Genomic DNA, 22,885 nt, shown 5'->3' with positions numbered 1-22,885 from the left:
AATATGCTCTCCTTACTTCCTCCTGCTGAAACACTATTGATACTATGTCAAATTGGTGTTCTCCCTTATCATAGGAAGTCTAATAATAAACTTAACTTTGCTTATCAACAGTTGTTTTCTTTCTTTCTTTTTTTTTTTTTCTGTGGTCTTTGGAAGGACAAACGTCAACAGCATCAAAGCTTTTGAGGGATCCCTGGGTGGCGCAGCGGTTTGGCGCCTGCCTTTGGCCCAGGGCGCGATCCTGGAAACCCGGGATCAAATCCCACATTGGGTTCCTGCTTCTCCCTCTGCCTGTGTCTCTGCCTCTCTCTCTCTCTCTGTGACTATCATAAATAAATAAAAATTTAAAAAAAAAAGCTTTTGAAATATTACATAGAACTGATGATTCTATTTCCACAAATTTATCCTTAGAAAAACTTCAAGTCTATATGCATATTTAATTAAAAGAATATTAATTACAATGCTATATACAGTGGAGAAATATTCAACAATTAGAGGAATGTTCATTTGAATTAGCATATGTTCACAGGGTGCAATACCATAGCATCATCAAGAAGCAAGTATTTGAAAAATATATTGTATTATGCTCAAAGGGAGTAAAAAGTGATAATATACGATTCTTCTCTGCCACTCTACCCAAATCTTTCTCTTCCCAGTTTTTTTTTAATTTTTTTAAATTTTTATTTATTTATGATAGTCACACACAGAGAGAGAGAGAGAGGCAGAGACACAGGCAGAGGGAGAAGCAGGCTCCATGCACTGGGAGCCCGACGTGGGATTCGATCCCGAGTCTCCAGGATCGCGCCCCAGGCCAAAGGCAGGCGCTAAACCGCTGCGCCACCCAGGGTTCCCTCTCTTCCCAGTTTTACCTATCTGTGAAATGCATCAACATCCACCTTGTTCCTCAAGTAAAAAAACAAATATATATATATATATAGATAGATAGATAGATAGATAGATAGATAATTTTTGCACCTTTTCCCCCTATATCTTGCCCAAAACTTTATTCTGTACTTTGATGACAAAATATATTTGGCTACTTTTTTTCAGTATTAGTATTTCTTATTCTTGAAGCCATTGCAGTCCTTTCCGAGGATATTGGAACACCAACTGTTCTCTTTCCCTTCTTACTTCTTAAATTAATTCTCAACACAACAGCTGATTTGATCATTTACAAATGCAAAATAGATACAGCTTAAAGCACTTCAACATCCATTCATTAAAACTAGAATAAAATCTAAACTCCTGATTATAGCATAATATTCTTACAATGTATAGGTTGATATAATTCTTTCCAGCTTCATCTCATTCTTTCACTCACACCAATCACTTCACTGATTTCTTGTACTGTCTTTCAAATAAGTCAAATTCTTTCTCTACTTCTGGGAGTACTATTATCCAGCTTTTTCTTATCTTTTGGATACTGAAGGAGAAATATAATTAAGAAAAATATTCTCTTAACCCAGAAATTCTCCTCACAAAGTTAGCAGAGAATGAGAATATATTTATCATAGAATAAGCATTGAGACAGAATATGATGCACATCATTGGCAATCCCCTAAGAGATTGCAAATAAAACAGAAAATAATCTTGCCCTTTTCTGTAGGCAAGAAGATATAACCTGTTCCATATTTTTTTCAAAATAAGCAATAACTAGTCCTCAAGTAAGAACTGACAGCACACCTGGTCAAACACAGTTCATCCTAACTTTATCTGGTAATTGGGATGATCATGTATATTAGTTAATTGACTTTACTCAAAAGGTAAACAAAAAATCAAAACAAACAACAAGAAAAAACTAACTTCTTTATGACTGGAGATAGTTCTACAACTTGGAGCAAAATTAGGCTCCTACCTTCCCACAGAATGGGGGAGATGGGGAGATGTTTATGCTTCAATCTTTTCGGTAGGACTGCTATTCCTAAACAGATACTATCCCCAAATAAACAAGAAATAATTTGAAATTGTGAAAGGCAATATGGAAACATGTAGAAAGAAGATAATAGTCTTTAATGAAATAATCTTTTAAAATAGCACTTTCATCAATGAAACTTAGATATCACTGATTATTCACATTCTTTCATAAAGTAAGTTGAATAATGAAATAAATGAAAAAAATTCTGGGTCAGCTTTAAAACACATTCAACATTTTTTTTTTTTAATTTCAGACTATTAGAACATGTTAGCTTTTCTTTTTGTTCTTGTTGAGTTTTCCATAACATCTAGATCTCCATTTTTTCTGATTCTTCTAAAGTAGATCTTTAATCTCTAATTCCTAGTTAACATCATATCAGTATATATTTTCTGAGTTTAAAATTTCTAATTTAATATTACATCTGACTTAAGATGACAGTCAATTAACTATTCTCATCTTCGATGGTATTTGCTGTAATAGCATTTTCTCTTTGCAAAAGTACTCAAAAGACATATATCTTTGCCAGTACAAGGTATTTTTTTTTTTTTTGGAGTCTCATTTTCCACTTCAGGTAGAATAGGACCAATAAAATGTCATCAGTAAGTAGTACCCCAGGGAAACCCTCATAATTGGGGCTTATTTCCAGTTTTTCTCATTGGTTACCAAGTAGAACAGCAGTGAAACTATTCTATCATTTGGTGAAGATCTATTCAGAATGTAAATGCAATTGTTATCTGGATGCAAACTTCATTAGCTTCACCTGTGTGACTCCTTCATTCTATTTATTTTGCACATATATAATAAGTTTTTGCAAAAGTGCAGTTTCCAGACTTTGGGAGTTAACAGACTTTATTAGTTAAAAATTAGAATATATACACATTACGTAATCAGTAGCCTTCAGAAAATAAAACGCTGACATCTAGTATGTTAAACCAAAGGAATTAATTTCAGATTAAAGGATTGTCCTCTAAATGTAATTAGTTTAACTTTATAAACATTAGATTCATCTTATTTTTCTTATTTCACTACTTACTATTGTGAATTTTTGTGACAGATAGCATCTATTTCCAGAACAAGATGTTAAGTATCACTGATCTAGAGTAATGGTCTCTGAAGACTCCATGTAAGCCAAGCAAATGGTATGCAAGGAAATGCATCAGCGTGTCAGGAGAAAATATTAAAACTTGAATTTATATTTGGTTTTTAAATTTAAGACTTTGAGTGTTTTTATTTAAATCTTTGTATGTAACATGTACAATATAAAATATACAAATACAGTAGTGTATTAATATAAATAAGTAGAAATATATTAGGAATGAGGACTTCTTTTAATTTTTCATCTAAATTCATTTTGGTTGACAAATACTGTGTTATTAATTTCAGATGGATAATTTAGTGATTCATCAGTTGCATATAACACCCAGGGCTCATTACATCAAGTCCTTAATGTTCATCATCCAGTTATGCTTCCATCCACCCACCTCGCCTCCAGCAATTCTCAGTTAATTCTCTCGTGGCTTTCCTCTCTCTCTCTCTCTCTCTCTCTCTCTCTCTCGTTTTTATCTTATTTTTCCTTCCCTTTACCTATGTTCATGTGTTTTGTTTCTTAAGATCCACATATGAGTGAAATCATCTGGTATTTGTCTTTCTCTGACTGACTTATTTTCACTTAGCATAATACCTTCTAGTTCTATCCAAGTCATTGTGAATGGTGAGAATTCATTTTTTTATATATACACACACATAACATCATCTTCATCCATTTATCTGTTGATGGACATTTGGGCTCTTTCCATCTTTTGGCTACTGTTGACAATGCTGCTATAAACATTGGTGTGCGTGTGTCCCTATGAGTCTCTATGTTTGTATCCTTTGGATAAATACCTAGTAGTGCAAGTGCTGGGTTGTAAGGTAATTTTATTTTTAATTTTTTGAGGAACTTACATACTGTTTTTCAGAGTGACTGCACCAGTTTGCACTCCTACCAACTGTGTAAGAGGGTTCCCATCTCTCTGGATCCTCACCAATATCTATTGTTTCCTGAATTGTTACTTTAGCCATTGTGACTGGTGTGAGTCGTATCTCATTGTCATTTTGATTTGTATTTCCCTGATGCCCAGTGATGAACATTTGTTCATGTGCCTATTAGCCATTTGAATGACTTCTTTGGAGAAATGTCTGTTCATGTCTTCTGCTCATTTCTTGACTGGATTTTTTTGTTTTTTGGGTGTTGAGTTTGATAAGTTATTTATAGGTTTTAGATACTAGCTTTTTATCTGATAAGATTTTAGCAAATATCTTCTCCCATTCTGTAGGTTGGCTTTTAATTTTGTTGACTATTTCCTTTGCTGTGCAATAACTTTTGATCTTGATAAGTCCCAATTATTTTGCTTTGGTGTCCTTTTCCTTTGGAGATGTCTAGCAAGAAGTTGCTGGGTTGAGGTCAAAGAGGTTGCTGCCTGTGTTCTCTAGGATTTTGATGGATTTCTGTTTCACATTTAGCTTTTTGATCCATTTTGAGTCTATTTTTGGTATAAGAAAGTGGTCCAGTTTCATTCTTCTACATATTACTGTCCAATTTTCCCAACACCATTTATCGGAGACTGTCTTTTTTTCCACTGGAGATTCTTTCCTGTTTTGTTGAAGATCAGTTGACCATAGAGTTGGTCCATTTTTGGATTCTCTATTCTGTTCCATTGATCTATATGTTTTTTTTTGTGTGTGTGTGCCAGTACCATACTGTCTTAGTCATTGCACTTTTTTAAAGATTCTATTTATTTATTCATGACAGACACAGAGAGAGAGGCAGAGACACAGGCAGAGGGAGAATCAGGGTCCTGTGTGGAGCCTGATGCAGAACTCAATCCCAGGACCCCAAGATTATGACCGGGGCTGAAGGTAGATGCTCAACCACTAAGCCACTCAGGTGCCCCTGATTATTGCTTTCTAATACAGCTTGAGTCTGGAATTGTGACAGCTCCAGCTTTGTTTTTTGTTTTTGTTTTTGTTTTTTTTTTTCATTATTAGCTACTCAGGATCTTTTCTGGTTCCATACAAATTTTAGAATTGTTTGATCCAGCCCTGTGAAAACTACTGATTGTACTTTGATAGGGCTTTAATTGAATATGTAGATTGTTTTGGGTAGTATAGACATTTTAATAATATTTGTTATCCAATCCATGAGCAGGAAATGTTTTTCCATTTCTTTCTTTCTTCCTCAATCTCTAAGTGTTCTATGGTTTTCAGAGTACAGATCCTTTATCTCTTTGTTTAGGTTTATTTCTATGTATTTTATGGGTTTGGGTGCAATTGTAAATGGTATGAATTCCTTGACTTCTCTTTCTTCTGCTTGTTAGTGTATAGAAATGCAACTAATTTATGTGCATTGATTTTGCATCATGTAGCTTTGCTGAATTCCTATATCACTTCTAGTAATTTTTTGTGGGTCTGATTGATGAATCTAGGACTTCTAGTACTATGCTGAACAACAGTGCTGAACGTAGACATCTCTGTCATTTTCCCACTGAAGATGACACTCGCTGTGGGTCTTTCTTATATGGCTTTTATAATATTGAAGTGTGTTGACTCTATCCCTACACTGCAGAAGTTTTACCAAGAACGGATGCTTTATTTTGTCAAATTCTTTTTCTACATCTATTGAGAGGATCATGTGGTTCTTATCCTTTCTTTTATTAATATGATATATGACATTTGTGGATGTTGAACCACCCTTGAAGCTCAGAAATAAATGCCACTTGGTCATGGTGAATAATTCTTTTAAGGTACTGTTGGATCCTATTAACTAGTGTCTTAGTGAAAAGGTTTGCATTCATGTTAATCAAAAATATGGGTCTATAATTCTCCTTTTTTGTGGGGTCTTTATCTGGTTTTAGGGTCAAGATAATGCTGGCCTCATAGAAGGAGTTTGGAAGTTTTCCTTCCATTTCTTCCATTTCTATCTTTTGAAACAGGTTCAGAAGAATAGGTATTACTTCTTCTCTAAATATTTGGTAGAATTCCTCCTGGGAGGTTTTATGGCCTGGATTCTGTTTGTTTGGAGGTTTTTGATTACTGATTCATTTTTTTGCTGGTTATGAGTCTCTTCAGGTTTTCTATATCTTTCTGTTTCAGTTACGGTAATTTATACGTCTCTAGGAATGTACCCATTTCTTCCAGATAACCTAATTTGTTGGCATATCCTTCTCATAATATATTCTTTCAAAAAAATATTTTATTTATTTATTCATGAGAGATACAGAGAGAGGCAGAAAAAGAAGCAGAGAAGCAGGCTTCATGCGGGGAACCTAATGTGGGACTCGATCTCAGGACTCCAGGATCACACCCTGGGCCGAAGGCAGACACTCAACCACTGAGCCACTCAGGCATCCTCATAATATGTTCTTATAATTGTATTTCTTTGGTGTTCGTTGTGATTTCCCCTCTGTTATTCATGATTATATTTATTTGTGTCCTTTTTTTTCTTTTTGAGAAGCCTGGCTAGGGTTTTATCAATCTTATTTCATTTATCTGTTCTATTGTTTTTTTTTTATGTCTATATCTAGTTTCATTTATCTGTTCTACTGTTTTTTTTATGTCTATATCACTGATTTCTACTCTAGTCTTTATTATTTCTCTTCTCCTGCTGTATCTAGGCTTTATTTGCTATTCTTTCTCCAGTTGGTTTAGGTATAAGGTCAGGTTGTGTATTTGAGACTTTTCTTATTTCTTGAGGAAGACCTGTATTGCTATGTATTTCCCTCTTAGGACCACTTTGCTGCATCCCAAAAGTTTTGAACTATTGTGTTTCCATTTTCATTTGCTTCCATGTATTTTTTAATCCTTCTTTAATTGCCTGGTTGACCCATTCATTCTTTAGCAGGATGTTTAACCTCTTCCGTGGCTTTCAAATTTTTTCTTGTAGTTGACTTCAAGTTTCATATCACTGTGGTATGAAAACATTCATGATATGATCTCAATCATTTTGTACTTCTTGACACCTGATTTGTTCCTTTCTGGTTTTTGTTACTTTTGGGCTCTCTCTTCACTCAGAGGTTCCCCTTTAATGATTCTTACAGAGCTGATTTAGTGTTCATAAGTCCTTTAATTTTAGTTTGTCTTGGAAACTCTCTTTCATTCTATTCTAAATGACAGTCTTGCTGGATAATTTTTCTTGCCTGCATATTTTTCCCATTTAGCACATTGAATATATCATGACAGTCCTTTCTAGCCAGGTCTCTGTGGACAGGTCTACTGCCAGCCTTATGTGTCTACCTTTGTAGGTTAAGAAGTTCTAATCCTGAGCTGCTTTCTGAGCTGCTTTATCTTTGAAATTTGCAAGCTTCACTATAATATGTTGAGGTGTTGATATATATATGTATGTATGTATGTATTTATTTATTTATTTATTTATTTATTTGACTTTTAGGGAGTTCTCTCTGCCTCCTGGACTTGAATACCTGTTTCTTTTCCCAGATTAGGAAAGTCTTAAGCTATAATTTGTTCAGATAATACTTCTGCCCCTTTCTCCCACTCCTCATCTTTTGGAACCTCTATAATACAGATATTATTTTGCTTTATGCAATTGCTGAGTTCTCTAAGTCTCCTCTCCTGATTTATTTTTTTAAGATTTTATTTATTTATTCATTAGAGATACAGAGAGAGAGAGAGGCAGACACAGGCAGAGGGAGAAGCAGGCTCCATGCAGGGAGCCTGATGTGGGACTCAATCCCGGGACTCCAGGATCACTTGCTGTGCTAAAGGCAACACTAAATCGCTGAGCCACCTGGGCTGCCCTACTCTCCTGATTTAATAGTTTTCTTTCTCTCTTCTTTTCAGCTTCCTTATTTTCCATCATTTTATTTTCTACATCACTGATTCACTCTTCTGCTTCATTCATCCTTGTTTTTGTCGCCTCCACTTGGGACTGCATCTCTCAGTAGTAGCATGGCTAATTTCAGCCTGACTGGATTTTAGTTCTTTTATCTCTACAGTAAGGGATTCTTTAGTGTCTTTTATGCTTTTTCCAAGCCCAGCTAGTATCTTTATAATTGTTCTTTTAAATTCTAGTTCAGACATCTTACTTATATCCATATTGATAAAATCCCTGGCAGTTAGTTCTACTTCCTGTTCTTTCTTTTGGGGTGAATTTCTCCATCTTGTAATTTTGTCCAGAAAAGAAAAAGGTTCAAAGACAATAATAACTGTGACAATAGAAAAGGAAAAGACAAACAAAGAAACTAAATTCTGGGTTTGTTTTGTTCCGCTTGTTAAAAGAAACTAGATCCCAAAACAAGAAAGAAAGAAAAATTTATAGATATAGGTAAATAAGGATAAAATAAAATAAGATATAATGAAAGGAAATAATAAATAAATATATATACTATAAATAAAAATGTAAAAAAATAAGAAAAATAACTGAAAAAATAACTCTAAAAGAGTAAAGCATAAAAAAACAAAGAATGGTATATATTATTTTCCCCTAGAGATGAAGCTTTGCCACACTCTAAGATCAGTTAATTTGGTGTGAGTGAGTTGTTTGTGCTGGTGTTCTGGGGGAAGGGTCCTATTGTGCTCATTCAGGTGGACTTAGTAGAAATATGCCTCCACAGAGGCAGGGCTCAGTGTAAGTGGCTGCTAAATCCACTACGTCTAAGTGGTGCTGTTTGGCTCTCTGAAGGCTTTTGACACTAATGGGCAGGTGAATATGGCTGGTAGCCCCATATTTGTGCCCCCCAGTCTTTAGTGAGCCCTCAAAGAAAATAATCAATCACTCTTATCTCCCTGGTTTTCATCAGAACTCTGTGTTCACTCAGCCTGACTGAAAATTTTTATCTCAGGCATGAGAATGAGTTCCAAAATTCCAAATTTTACTGACTCCTGTGGTACAGACCTGTGTTGTTTCTCCTGGAGTGGGGTGGGGGGAATCTTGCCATACTTCTGCCTTTTACTGAACCCTCCCAGGAAGGCTGTTGTGCAACTGTGCAGCATTTCCACAATTTATGGCCACACCAATCAGAAAGCCAGCACCTAAACTCTGCTGTTTTCAGCTGGCTTCCCCACTCCCATGCCTGGGAACTCTGCTGCACTCAGTCACCACCTGTTCTTCTTGTGACCCTGGGGATTCTGAGACCACACTGTCACACCTGGGATTCCCTGTTTCACCATCTCAGCACTTTAAGCCAGGAATGTCCCCCATTATAGCAGACTTCTAAAAGTCCTGATTTTGCACTCCTCTGCTTATAAGACTTTGCAGTAGCCTCCTTAAGCAGACTCCCTCCCATCTGCCATATATTCAGTTACATCACACTGGATTCAAGTCTTTGCACCTCTTACTTTCCAAATGGTCACTTTTCTATTTGCAGACTTGCAGCATTTCTTTTCTCAGGTCTCATATTTCTCAGGTGTTCAGAATGATTTGAAAACTACCTAGTTGTATTTGAGGGACCAGACAAACTTAGGGTCTCTTTACTCCTCCACCACCTTAACTCTTCCTCTGACGTCTTTTTTTTTTTAACTGATAGGATATATAATCAAGTAATGAGGTCCATTAATACAGTAGATTAATCTTCATGATTCCTCTGTTCTAGTCTAGAAATTTTATATGGTGTTGATAGGAAATCTTGGGGTATTAGATAACTCTTTGATGGGAGTCACAAAAAGAAGAGAGAAAGATCTCCTCCAGGTTCTCTTTACCTCTAGTTTTGTACTAAAGTACCTCTAACTTTTTATGTTTTTCAGAATATGCGTTAATATTACAATTTATTTGTTTAAAAAAATCCACCAATGATTTTTTTCTGCTATTTATTGAATATCATTCCAGGTTTCTATTTAAATTCCAGTTAACATACAGTACAATATTATTTTCAGGTATAGAATTTAGTCATTCAGCATTTCCACGCAACACTTTGTGCTCATCACAAGTGCCCTCCTCAATCCCAATCACCTATTTAACCCATCCACCCACCTATCTCCTCGCTGGTAACCATCAGTTTGTCCTCTATGATTAAGAGTCTGTTTCTTTTTTTTTCTTTCTCTCTTTTTTTCCCCTATGATTGTTTGTTTTGCATCTTAAATTCCACAAATGACTGGAATCATATGATATTTGTCTTTTACTGACTTATTTTTCTTAGCATAATAGTCTCTAGCTGCATCCATATCATTGCAATGATTTTTTAAAAATTTGTTATAAACCCCTTTATAGGATAATCTGCCATCTTGATCCAGTAGAAATCATGTTAGTTGCAGTGATGGGAGAAAAAAAGAAAGACCTTACAAATGGTGACTTATTCCTGGTTCCCACAGAAACCAGAGATGTCTCTAGCAGCAAATAACATGAAGAAGTTAGTGGGGAAAATATATTCTATAGGATGTTGGGTGGTACTGTGAAATGGAGTAGTAGTGAAGCTGGATGTTAGACTTACAGAAAGAGATGTGGTAGAAATAGAGGTGAGAGGCAATGATTTGAAGTAAGATTTTTCACTTTGATTATAAAATGTCTGACCTACACAACTGTAAGACAATAAATTTGTGTTGTTTTAAGCCACAGAATTTGCTGTTAATATCCCAATAAGAAACTAATACAGTTTTAATAATAGAGGAGATTGGAGGAATTTCTGTAATACCTTTGCAATATTTCTATTAATCTAAAACTATTCTAAAATAAATAATTTATTAAAAAATAAATTAAATAATTGAGTTGTAGGAGATAGAAATTAGCACTAAGGTCAGCAACTTATAGGCTCCTGCTAAATTGAGACACTTAGAACATATGCTTAGCTTTATATTAGTTGCTCTCTGTCTTCTTTCACTCCTGCTGGGCCCTCAGCACTCCACTCCGGCATCGCTTGCTTAAAAATTTCCCCTTGTTTCAACTCTAAAAGTAGAATGCATTTAGGCTAGCTCTCTCTCCTTAACTCCAGATCCTATGTCCAACTGTCTACCTACATCTCCACTAAGATATCTAATTGATACCCCCAAACACAAACACACACACACACACACATACACACACACACACTTCAGTTTTCTCCATTTTAAGTGATAACAACTCCTTTTTAGGAGTTCAAGACAACATGTTTGTGCCATCTTTCAGTTTTCTGTTTCTCTTATATGATATCTAATCTGTCAAGAATTCTTATTGGATTTACTTTAAAATACATTATGATACAATCATTATCTATACTAGTACAACATAATCAAAACTATCCTTGTGTCTGGTATAAATTTATATAGTAGCTACCGAATTCAGCTCCCTGACTCCACCTTTTGCACCAAACATTCTATTATCAGAACAGAGTCAGGGGCACTTGGGTGGCTCGGTTGAGGATCTGCTTTCAGCTCAGTTCGTGATCACAGAGTCCTGGGATTGAGTCCTACATGGGGCTCCCCACAGGGAGCCTGCTTCTCCTTGTGCTTACATCTCTGCCTCTATCTCTGTGTCTCTCATGAATAAATAAGTAAAATCTTAAAAAAGAAAAGAACTGAGTCAGAGTGATCCATTTTAACATATAAGTCAGATCATGTTACTTTCCTATTCCAATCATTCATTTTTTATTCTCGTTTTAATTTTAATTTTTATTATTTATTCTTTTTTATTCAAATCATTCACTATTTACTCTCACTTTTTATTCAGTGATTAAAATCATTATAGTAGTCTTAAAGCCCTAAATTACTTGACCCTAATACCTCTCTAATCTCATGTCCTTCTATCCTGCTGATGAAGTTTCTGCCACAATGACCTTCCTGTTGTTTCTCAAGTATGCTAGTCATATTCACCCTTAGGCATGTGCTATGCCTGTGTTCCGTTTGTCTGTTTTGCTCCCTCCCCAATATTTGCATTATATTACCTGATTAGTGAGACCTGTCAACAGCCACCAGTAAAATTTTGCTCCTACACTCCTGATTCCTTTCAACCTATTCTATTTCTTTTATAACATTTATCACATTTTAACACACCATTACATTTGATTGTTTCATGTTAGTTTGTATTATTTTATTTTCTGTCCTTCCCTATTCTACATTAGTTCATTGATTTCAATGTAAAGTAAATATTTAGCAAGAATTACAATTTGTTGTATTTACTATTACTGTCTAGACACTGAAAATTCTGCTCAACACATACTATAAATACAGATATAATTGATGAATTGATAAATAAATTACACTATTTAAGACAAAAATGTAATGTTTGGTGTAAGCAAAGCTATTTTTTAAGTAAATACATTCATTTTTTAAAAAATATATTTTATTTATTCATGAGAGACACACACAGAGAGACAGAGAGAGAGGCAGAGACACAGGCAGAGGGAGAAGTAGGTTCCATGCAGGAAGCCCTATGTGGGACTTGTTCCCGGGACTCCAGGCTCACGCCCCCAGCCAAAGGCAGCCACTCAACCGCTGAGCCACCCAGGCATCTTACTACATTCATTTTTTTTTTCTACATTCATTTTTTGAAAGTATACTGTGGTTGGGGAATCTGGGTGGCTCAGTTGTTGAACATCTGACCCTTGACTAAAGCTCAGGCCCTTTTCTCAAGGTGATGGGATCCAGCCACACATTAGGCACACACACACACACACACACACACACACACAGGCAGAGATCTAAGCAGAGGGAGAAGCAGGCACCATGCAGGAAGCCTGATGTGGGACTCAATCTCGGAACTCCAAGGTCAGGCCCTGAGCCAAAGGCAGATGCTCAACCACTGAGCCACCCTGGTGCCCCAACAAAATTAATTTCAAAATATATTTTATTCTGTTTTGTCTCAAGAAAGCTCTACCACACCCAGCTAACATAGCTTTCACAATAATTCTCACGTTTTTTTATATCTACCATTCTGTCTTCTTTTCCATCCTTTCTCAAATCCTAAACTATATGTCTTCTGAAATTTATGTCCATTATCAGCTACATACCTTATACTTTCATCATGTATCTAAATATTTCCTTCAAGTTTTGTTCTAATGGAAATCTGAACCTCCTCCTAAGAATCTTGGTTATTAACTCTACTTACCATAGATCTCATTCAATAAACCCAGAATAAGATCCTTGTGCCACTGTCCTTGGTTGTCATTACCACATTCAAACCATCCTCCCTTCCTGTATCAGAGGAAGAAATCGGAGAAGGAGAAAAAGGAGGAGGAGAAATAAGAGAAGAGAGGTGGGGGAGGGATGGAGAAAAGGCTTGGAAGGAGGAGACAACAATGCAGCAGTAGGCAGTAAATAGAATCACTTCTCATTTCATTAGATTGTATTGCACTATATTCTTTATTATTGCTCTTATATACTGTTCTCAAATTAACACTTGAATTATAAAGAAAAACAAGATATATTTTTAAACATAATTTGTATACTCATAACCTGTTTTTCTTAATAATATATCATGGAAATGTTTTCTACATGATGAATTTTAACAGTTGCATATTATTCCATTGTTCACAATTAAATTTATTTAACCATTTCCTGTTATATGTTTTGTTCCATTTTTGTTATTAAAATGCTGTTTTAAAAAATAATAAGCATATTGTAGATTATATTCTTTGATTTCAGAAGACTTGAAAAGTATGTACTGAATCGTACACCACAATTTGCCTTTTTTATTACCAGGGAATATTTATTTATTATTATTTTTTAAAATTATACTTCAGACCACAAAGAAAGCCTCACTGAATTTAAAAGGAAACAATTCAGAGGCTATACTCCATGGTTACATTCAACCTAAAATATGGCTAAAAAATGTTAAGGCAAAGGAGAGCTACATTAAAATAAAAAGAATATACTCAATTAAATAGCTCATGTTTAGTATTAATAAAAACCATAGTTACAGAAGCCTTATAAAACAATATAAAAATAAGAATGTTGTATATGAACACCTATGTAATATAGACCAATCGTCAAGAAAGGAAGAAAATTGTGAACTAGGCATTTTTTCAATGAGTCAAAAAGAAAAGCATAAAACAAACTTACAGAAAATAGGAATTTCCCAAGGGTATAAAGATTCAGACCTGTCTGAGCTTTGTAGTTTATAATTTATAATTGAAACAAAGTAAAAAAGAATATTTCATTGAAAATCATTTTGCCTATTTCAGAGGCTTTAATAAAAATTATGCTTTTTATAATCTCTGCCAAATGGACCAAACATACCACCACAATTTTAAACTGCAAAGCAATAAATGTTACAGGAAACATGCTATAGAAATTCACTATATCAAAATATCTTATGTCTATTTTGCAAGGCTTTAGAATGACCTGTGAATGAATAAACAAGCATCAAATGTTCGACTAATTGAACATCCAACAAAACATTTTGAAGCATCTTGTAAAACTATAATCATCCAATCCCTCTTGGATTGCTGCCTTCATTTTGGTGATTTGGAAGCAAGATGAAAGTAGATAAAGTGTTTACTACAAGAAGTGGTGCCTCTGTGATATACAAGGAGAATTATAAACTTAGCCCTGTGATCCTGCCATTAGTCTTTTTAATAATTCTAAGCCACAACCTCTCTGAGATAACATCTTTTTTTTTTTCCCTCTCTCTCTATGGTTGAGCTTTGATAAGCCTAGTGGAATCTTGGTGGTTTTTTTTTTTTTTTTTTTTTTAGCCTGTTATTAAATTTAAGCTGAGAAATAAGGGAAAGCTAACAGAAAAGGATTAGAGAGGTTTATTCAACACTGTCAGAGAAAGCAAATCCCTGCCTTACTGCCAGATATATTAAACTTCTGATCTTGCAATTGCATAAAATTATCACTGGCATTATATCTATGTCAATTAAGCCTAGTACTAGAGAAAATGATTTAACCAGCTGCCTCTTTCAATGTCATTCAAGAACTCCAATTAGTTTGAAAGGTGTGTTTCTTTTCTAAGTAGTGCTATAGTCATCTAGGCATTATTCAAGTGCATTATTAAAGCTCATTAATATAAGAATATTTCAGAGGTGTTCATGGGTTTTGGGGACGGCATTGTTCAGAAATATTTGTTCATATAAATATTTTGCATTGAAAAATGTTAGATTACAGTATTTTCCATCAACAAAGAATATTGTTCCATTGTTATAAGCAAATTGGTAACAGTCCTGCTCCTATTTCAAAGGCCCCCAATCTTTATAACACATAGACTTTTATATCCCATTTCATTAAGAACATTCAGGGATGAAATTTTATCCAATATCCTCTTCTTGTAAAGGAGAAAAAATAGCACAAAAGTTTTAACATATTTCCCAAGTTTGCATTACAAACCTCTTCTATTTTATCATTGGTCCTAACTATAAATAAATTGGTTTGAAAAAAATAAACTTGTAAACCTAGTGATAGATTCCAAATTACATTTTGAAAATCACTGCTTCCAGACTCAGATTTTTTTATCCTTTCTTTCCTGATTAATGCACAAGTTCATTGACTTAGTTATGCATTGAACCCCAATTCGTTTTTGGATAGTCTACACTGTTCTGTAGTTTAAGCATGCCTTATCAAACAAATTACTACCAGCCTGAGGATAGGGAGCTGATTTATTTATTTTGAGCTCTTCCCAATTCAGTACTGGATACACAGCTGCAAATCCTTCACTACTTGTTGATTTACCACTTTATTGTCTAAATAGGCAGATAAAAATTAACAATGAAAATAATCTTTGTTTACATACTTTCATTTGTCAGGTATAGGTGAGTTACTTTAATATGTTTATAATAATCAGTGCTTATCAAGTGAATTCTACATGTCAGGCACAGTGCTAAGTGACAGAGATACAGAAATAAGTATAATGTAGGCAAAGACTTAATGGCCCAATATCTGGTAGGGGAGGGGAATAAGTATACAATAATTATAAAACACAACATGCGCCAAAATTGAAGAAAAGATGGAATGAAATAGAAATAAAATGAATGATTCTTAGCCTACACAGTATAAGTTTAAGCATAAGGTTGTGAGGTTGGAGAGATTGGGGCAGAACAGGTTTCCCATAAAATAAAATGTAGAGCTAAACCTTGAAGAACAGCTAGAATGTGGCCAAGAGGAAAATTTGGGAAAGGATATTCTAGGAAAGAAAACAAAATCTGCTAAATCAGATAGGGTAATAGGACAGACAAGGAGCTGAAGGTAATTTCATGTTCTTAACAGAATGTGCATAACCGAGAAAGAAGATAGGAAAGATAGTATGCAAATGACTAATAACCAAAATGATACTAAAGAGTTAGCACTTTCTTCTAAAGTCATGAAAAGAGATACAGAGGAATAATACATGAAAGAAGTAAATAGAAAACACATAATGAAATGGCAGTGTGAAGATATAACATATCAATTGCGACCTTAAATGTAAAAGATCTAAAAAAGAGCAATTAAAGTTAAACATTATTAAGAGTTGGAAAAAAATGATCACAATCCAATTTTTGTTTGTTGTTTACAAGAAGCCCACTTTAAATTGAACAACATGGGTAATCTGAAAGTAAAGATTAGAAAAAGATATACCAAGAAAACATTAATTGCTTCTCCCTCTCTCTCTCTCTACTCCTCCCACCTCCCCCCTCCAGCTCATTCTCTTTCTCTCATTCATTCTCTCTCTCAAATAAATAAATAAATATTTTGAAAAAGGGGCAACTGGGTGATTCAGTTGATTGAGTATCTGCCTTCAGTTCAGGTCATTATCCTGGAGTCCCAGGACTGAGTCCAGCATTGAGTTCCTCTAAAATAAATAAATAAATATTTTGAAAAAGGGGCAACTGGGTGATTCAGTTGATTGAGTATCTGCCTTCAGTTCAGGTCATTATCCTGGAGTCCCAGGACTGAGCCCAGCATTGAGTTTCTTGCTTAGCAAGGAGCCTGCTTCTCCCTCTCTCTCTGTTCCTCCCCTATCCATGCTCACTTTCTTTCTCTCTCTTTTTCTCTCATTCATTCTCTCCCTCAAGTAAATAAATAAGATCTTTAAAAAAAAATAAAAGAAAAAGCAATAGTGGCCATTTTAATACCAGACAAAATATATTTCTGAATAAAAAAAATTACTAGTGATAAAGAGAAATATTACAGAACAAAAAAAAGTCCATCCACTAAGAAGATATAAAGATCCTAAGTATGTGTGTCCAGAACAACAGAGCCTCAAAATATATGAAGCAAAAAGTGATAGAGCAAAAAGGAAAAATAGACAAATCTACAGTAGAAGTTTGTGACTTAACACTCCTTTCTTAGTAACTGACAGAACTATGAACGAAGTTAGCAAAGGTCCAAAGGTTTGAACAACACAATCAACTAAAACATTCTAATTGATATTTGTAGAACACTCTAACCAACAGCATTAGGATGCACATTTTCATTCAGGCACTATGAAATGATCACACAAAAAAGATTATATCCTGGGCCATTAAACAAATCATCAACAAATAAAAATAATGAGTCATATACTACATATTCTTTGACCATAAAAAAAATCAAAATAGGAATTATGACAGAAGAAAACAGAAAAATATTTAAATCCTTGAAAATTAAAATACTTCACAATAATCCATGGCTAAAAAGGAATTCTCAAAGTTACCCCAAAAATATATAGAAGGAATGGAATGAAAATGACAATATAGCATATCAAAATATGTAGGATGCAGATAAATCAGTGCTGAGATGGAAAATTTTAACATTAAATGCTTATATTAAGAAGACGAAAGGTGTCAAATTGGTCATCTAGGTTCCTACCTGAAGTTACAAGAGCTATCTTTATTTGGTTTTTAGTTTAACCAAAATAAAGCAAAATCAAAGATATAGTAAAGACTAGAAGTCAAATAAATTGAAAACAGTAAATTGGTAGAGAAAACCAATGACACAAAGCTAGTTCTTAAAAAAAAAAAAAAAGGAAAGAAATGGAAAAATAGAGAAAACCAATGACGTAAAGCTGGTTCTTAAAAAAAAAAGGAAAGAAATGGAAAAAGATTTTAATTGATAACTCTCTAGTAAGGCTGACAGAGATCAAAAGCAAGCAAGAAGACACAAGTCACCGTATTAGGAATAAACAGTATCATTGCAGACCCTGCAGCCATTGTAGGAATAATGAGTATACTACAAACAAATTTGCTCTTAAATTTGACAACTAAGCAGGGGAAGGAAGGGGATAACACTTAGCAACTCATTTTATCAGGGCATTATTACCTTAATCCCAAAACCAGATAGTAAAAACAAAACAGAAAAACTACACACCAATATCTCATGAACCTTGACACAAAATTACTCAACAAATTTTAGCAGATTATATCTAACAATGTGTCAATGCATAATATACCTGAGGGAAATTTATTGCAGGTACACAAGGTGGGTTTCATATTAAAAAATTAATAAATGTAATCCAACATATCAACAGATTAAGAAGACAAATTATATGATTATATGAATGCAGGAAAAGCATTCAATGAAATGTAGCATCAATTCATAATATAAAAACTTGTAAGTTATAAAAAAAACTTGTAAGTTATGAATACAAGGAAACTACCTCAACATGATAAAGATATACAGACGGAAGTTTGAGCTATCACAGTATATGGTGTTGAAATATTTAATATTTTTACTCTAAAAGCAGAATATAACAAAAAGTGCCCACTCTCTCCACTCTTAGTGTAAAACTGAAAGTTCAGCCACTGTAATAATGCAATGAAAAAAGAAAAGACTTGCAAATTGAAAAGGAAGAAACATAACTGTCCCTATTTGAAGATGAGATTATATATGCAAAAAAATCCCAAAGAATCTATAAAAAAGAAGCCTCTCAAGAGCTAATAAGAGATTTTAGCAAAGTTACAGCATATAAAATAGTGTGAATGCAAACACACGCATACACACACACTACATTTCCATATACTAGCAATGAAATTATGGAAATCAAATTTAAAGACAATATATGTTATAACTACTCCAAGGAAATTAAATACCTTGCCATCAACTTATTAAAACATGTATAGTATCTATATACTAAAAAAATTACAAAAATGCTGATGAGAGAAATAAAAGATATCCTAAATAAATATAAAGGGATATTGCATTCATGGATAGAAAGATGTTGTTTTTATACAAACTTACCTATAGGTTCAATGAAACTCCTACCAGAATCTCAACATTTTTTAACACTTATACAAATCCATTCTAAAATTTATATGGAACTGTACAGGCTCCAAAATATCTAAAACAATTTTGGAAAAGAATAACTTCAGAGGACTATATTTACCCAATACAAAGGCTTACTATATAGCTATAGTAAGCGTGAGACTGTGGTATTGTTGGAGGATAGCTGATAGATTGATGAAAATGAGATGGAGAACTCAAGTAATATACTCCCACAAATATGCCCAATTGATTTTTTTTCAAAGTCAGTAAAAATATTCAATATAGGAAGCATAGTCTTTTAAAGAAATAGACAAGCGTAAGCAAAAAGGAAGAAAATTAGGAAAAAATTTACTTACTACATACTACATGTGAAAGTTAACAAAAATGGATCTCTGGCTTATAAAAAGAAAAATATCAAAATTTCCACAAAAATAACACATTTTTTGAACTGAGGCCAGGCAAGGACTTCGTAGACTTGACACCAAAAGCACAAAACATAAAAAGAAAAAAAAAATACATTGGACTTCATCAAAATTGGAAACCTGTGCTCTGTGAGAGACACTACTAAGAGGCTAAAAAGATAAATAAATAATAAATAATAATAAATAAATAAATAAATAAATAAATAAGCAGGCTAAAAAAAGCTACAGGATAGAAGAAAAGTATTTGCAAACCTCTCATACAGCAAAGGATTTGTATCTCGTAAATATGTAGAGAATTCTCAATGCTCAGTTTAAAAAGACAGTCCAATCAGAAAATGAGAAAAAAGACTTGAACATTCACTGAAAAGAATACACAGACAACAAATAAGCCCAAGAAAAGATGTTGAAACATATCAACATATCAACTAAGAGAACTTCAGGCTGAAATCATGAGCTATCACTACATGCCTATCAAAAGGGCTAAAATTAAAAATATAAAAGTGATTTTACCAGACGCTGGCAGCAATGTGAAGAAACCGGTCACTCATTTATTGCTGGTGAGAATACTAAATGATAGAGCCACTCTAGGAATTATTTGACAGTTACCTATAAACCTAAACATGTACTTACCATCTGACCTAGAAATTACACTTTAGACATTTACTCCAGAGAACAGAAAACCTATCTTCACATCAAAACCTTATGTAAATGAAAATTTCATAGCTTTATTTGTAGTAGCCAAAGATTGGAAACGACTCAATCCTTCAGTGAGTGACTGGTCAAATAAATGGTGACACAGGCATACCATGCAATGCTACTCAGCGTTACATATAACGACTTAAATAGATCTCAAGGACGCTATGTTTCATGGAAAGAGTCAATCTCAGAAAGCCATATATTCCATTTCTTTAACAGCTTCCAAACCACAAAACCCTTTTTATTATATACACAAATTGGAAACAAACCAGACACCCTTTGATAGGTGTATAGTAAAACAGGTTGTGAAATGTTTCTACTATGGAATATTACTAGGCAATAAGGGCAAGGAAACAAAATATATGGCAACTTGGATGAATTATTATGGAATTTTAGTGAATGAAAAAAAGCCAATCCCAAAATTTACCTACTATAGGAGTCTATTGTAATAACATTATTGAACTGGAAAGTTTATGGAAGTGAAGAGCAAATTAGTGGTTGCCAAGGTTTAGGAACAGGGAAGGGCTTAAAGGATGTGTCAACATGAGGGATCCTTGGGATGATGGAAATATTTTGTATCTTGAACTGTATCAATGTCAGTATTCTGAGCAGCCCAGGTGGCTCAGCGGTTTAGCGCCTGCCTTCAGCCCAGGGTGTGATCCTGGAGACCCGGTATCGAGTCCCGCGTCGGACTCCCTGCATGGAGCCTGCTTCTCCCTCTGCCTGTGTCTCTGCCTCTCTCTCAGTGTCTCTCATGAATAAATAAATAAAATCTTTTTTAAAAATGTCAGTATTACATGATATTGTATTATAATTTTGCAAGATTTCTCATTGGGAGAAAATAAGTAAAGCATGCAGATTCCTTTGTGTTATTTCTCACAACTCAGTGTGATTCTACAATTAACTCCATATGAAAACAAGTTTAATTAAAAGTATAAGAGAGAGCCAAACGATATGTTTGGACAGATTATCTCTAACAAATATTTTTAAAAGGAACAAAAGAACTTGAATTAATAACAGAAATATGCAAGTCAACAATGCCTAAATTGTAGAGAATGCATTTTAAGTGATGGATAAAATGGTTGCATTTAAACCAGACGAAGAACCTGATAACATTGTAACAACTGCATTCAAATATGCAATAAAGCAATTTTAAAGCTGATCTATTTCATATAAAATAATAGTGCTATTGTGTCATAAATTAAATAGACTTAGAGAAGGTTGATTTGGCATACATTCACTACATTTTTGAATGAACATGAATAAACTTGACTCTGACAAATGAAAACAATATATTTCCCTCTACAGGGAATAAAGGTAAATCTGTATATATAATTCTTAAACTCATTTTATTTTGAATAAGTTACGTATCAATAAATGTATTCTATTATTTTTAAAAATATTTTCATGATAGTCCATGAAATAATTTAAATTATATAAATTATTTAAGAATTATTTCATTAAAGTTAGACATTCACATGTCTTTATGTCATAGAAGTGAACCTGCTTTGTAAAGGATATGAACTTTAAGCAGGCTTTTGAAGATACCATTCAGCTGTCCTTTCCTCTGCAATATATGAAAGTTGCTGCTTTGTGAGTCCTTGCCATAGCTGGAGGGCTGAATGTTTTTCTCTTTTCTTCCTCCCCATTCTTCCCTCCCTTCCCTTTTCCTCTTTATTTCTCTCTTCCTTTCTCTCCTTTGTCAATGCTATTTGAACATGATTTACATTTAAATTGCCATCCCCTTGATTACTTTTCAGAATGAAGTATTTCCATGACGTTTGTTTCATATTTTATTATTGCTTAATAACTATGCCTCTTCCTTTTTTAATCATGACTCATATATTTTATTAGTATAGTATTAATGCCTTATAATATATTGCAAAGAGAAATCTTCAGGTGGAACCAGAGGTTCTTTTATAACTTAAGCTACAATTTTCATGTCTGCTGCCAATGTAATGTCAATATGACTGCTGTCATTGTTGTACTGAAAACATCCCCAAAGGGTTCTTTCTTTCACATTTCCTTGAAAAGGCAATGACTTGACTTCAGCCAGAATCTATTTTTTTAAAGATTTATTTATTTATTTATTCATGAGAGACACAGAGAGAGAGAGATAGAGAGAGAGAGAGAGAAAGGCAGAGACATAGGCAGAGGGAGAAGCAGGCTCCATGGAGGGAGCCTGATGTGGGACTCGATCCTGGGAATCCAGGATCACACCCTGGGCCAAAGGCAGGCGCTAAACCACTGAGACACCCAGAGATCCCCAGCTAGAAATCTATTTTAAAATAATTTTATAGTATTACATTTTATGTCATAACAATCATTCTTTCTAGAAATTAAGTGTCTGAACTGTATGCTGGACTGTCTGCATTTATTCCAGGGCAGCACACTATCATACTTGTGACATTGGAAAACTTACTCTTTTATTCAGTTTCCTCATATATAATAATTAGGACAACCTTATAATGTTATAGGAAAATTAAACGTGTTGCAATATGGAGAAATTTCAGAACAGGACCAGAACATAGAAAACACAAACTGAAGCAACTTTATTTAAGCACATTTCCTTATATTAGACCTGAGGGTAAGTGCCAGGTCTTTACAACCATATCAAAAATTCTTAAAGAGGAGGGACTATGTTTCTTGTAATTTTGTAATTCCAGAGAGACTAATATATACTTTATACCCTATAGATACTTTCTTTCTATTAATAAAATGTGGATTTTTCTAAGCATAGTACCTGACAGACCACAGGTCAATTATCTCTTCCTCAGAAAATTCTGCTTAATGT

This window comes from Canis lupus, chromosome 17 (genome assembly GCF_003254725.2).
Source record: "Canis lupus dingo isolate Sandy chromosome 17, ASM325472v2, whole genome shotgun sequence".
In the NCBI taxonomy this organism is placed as follows: Eukaryota; Metazoa; Chordata; class Mammalia; order Carnivora; family Canidae; genus Canis; species Canis lupus.
Note: the sequence above shows the minus strand (reverse complement) of the source record.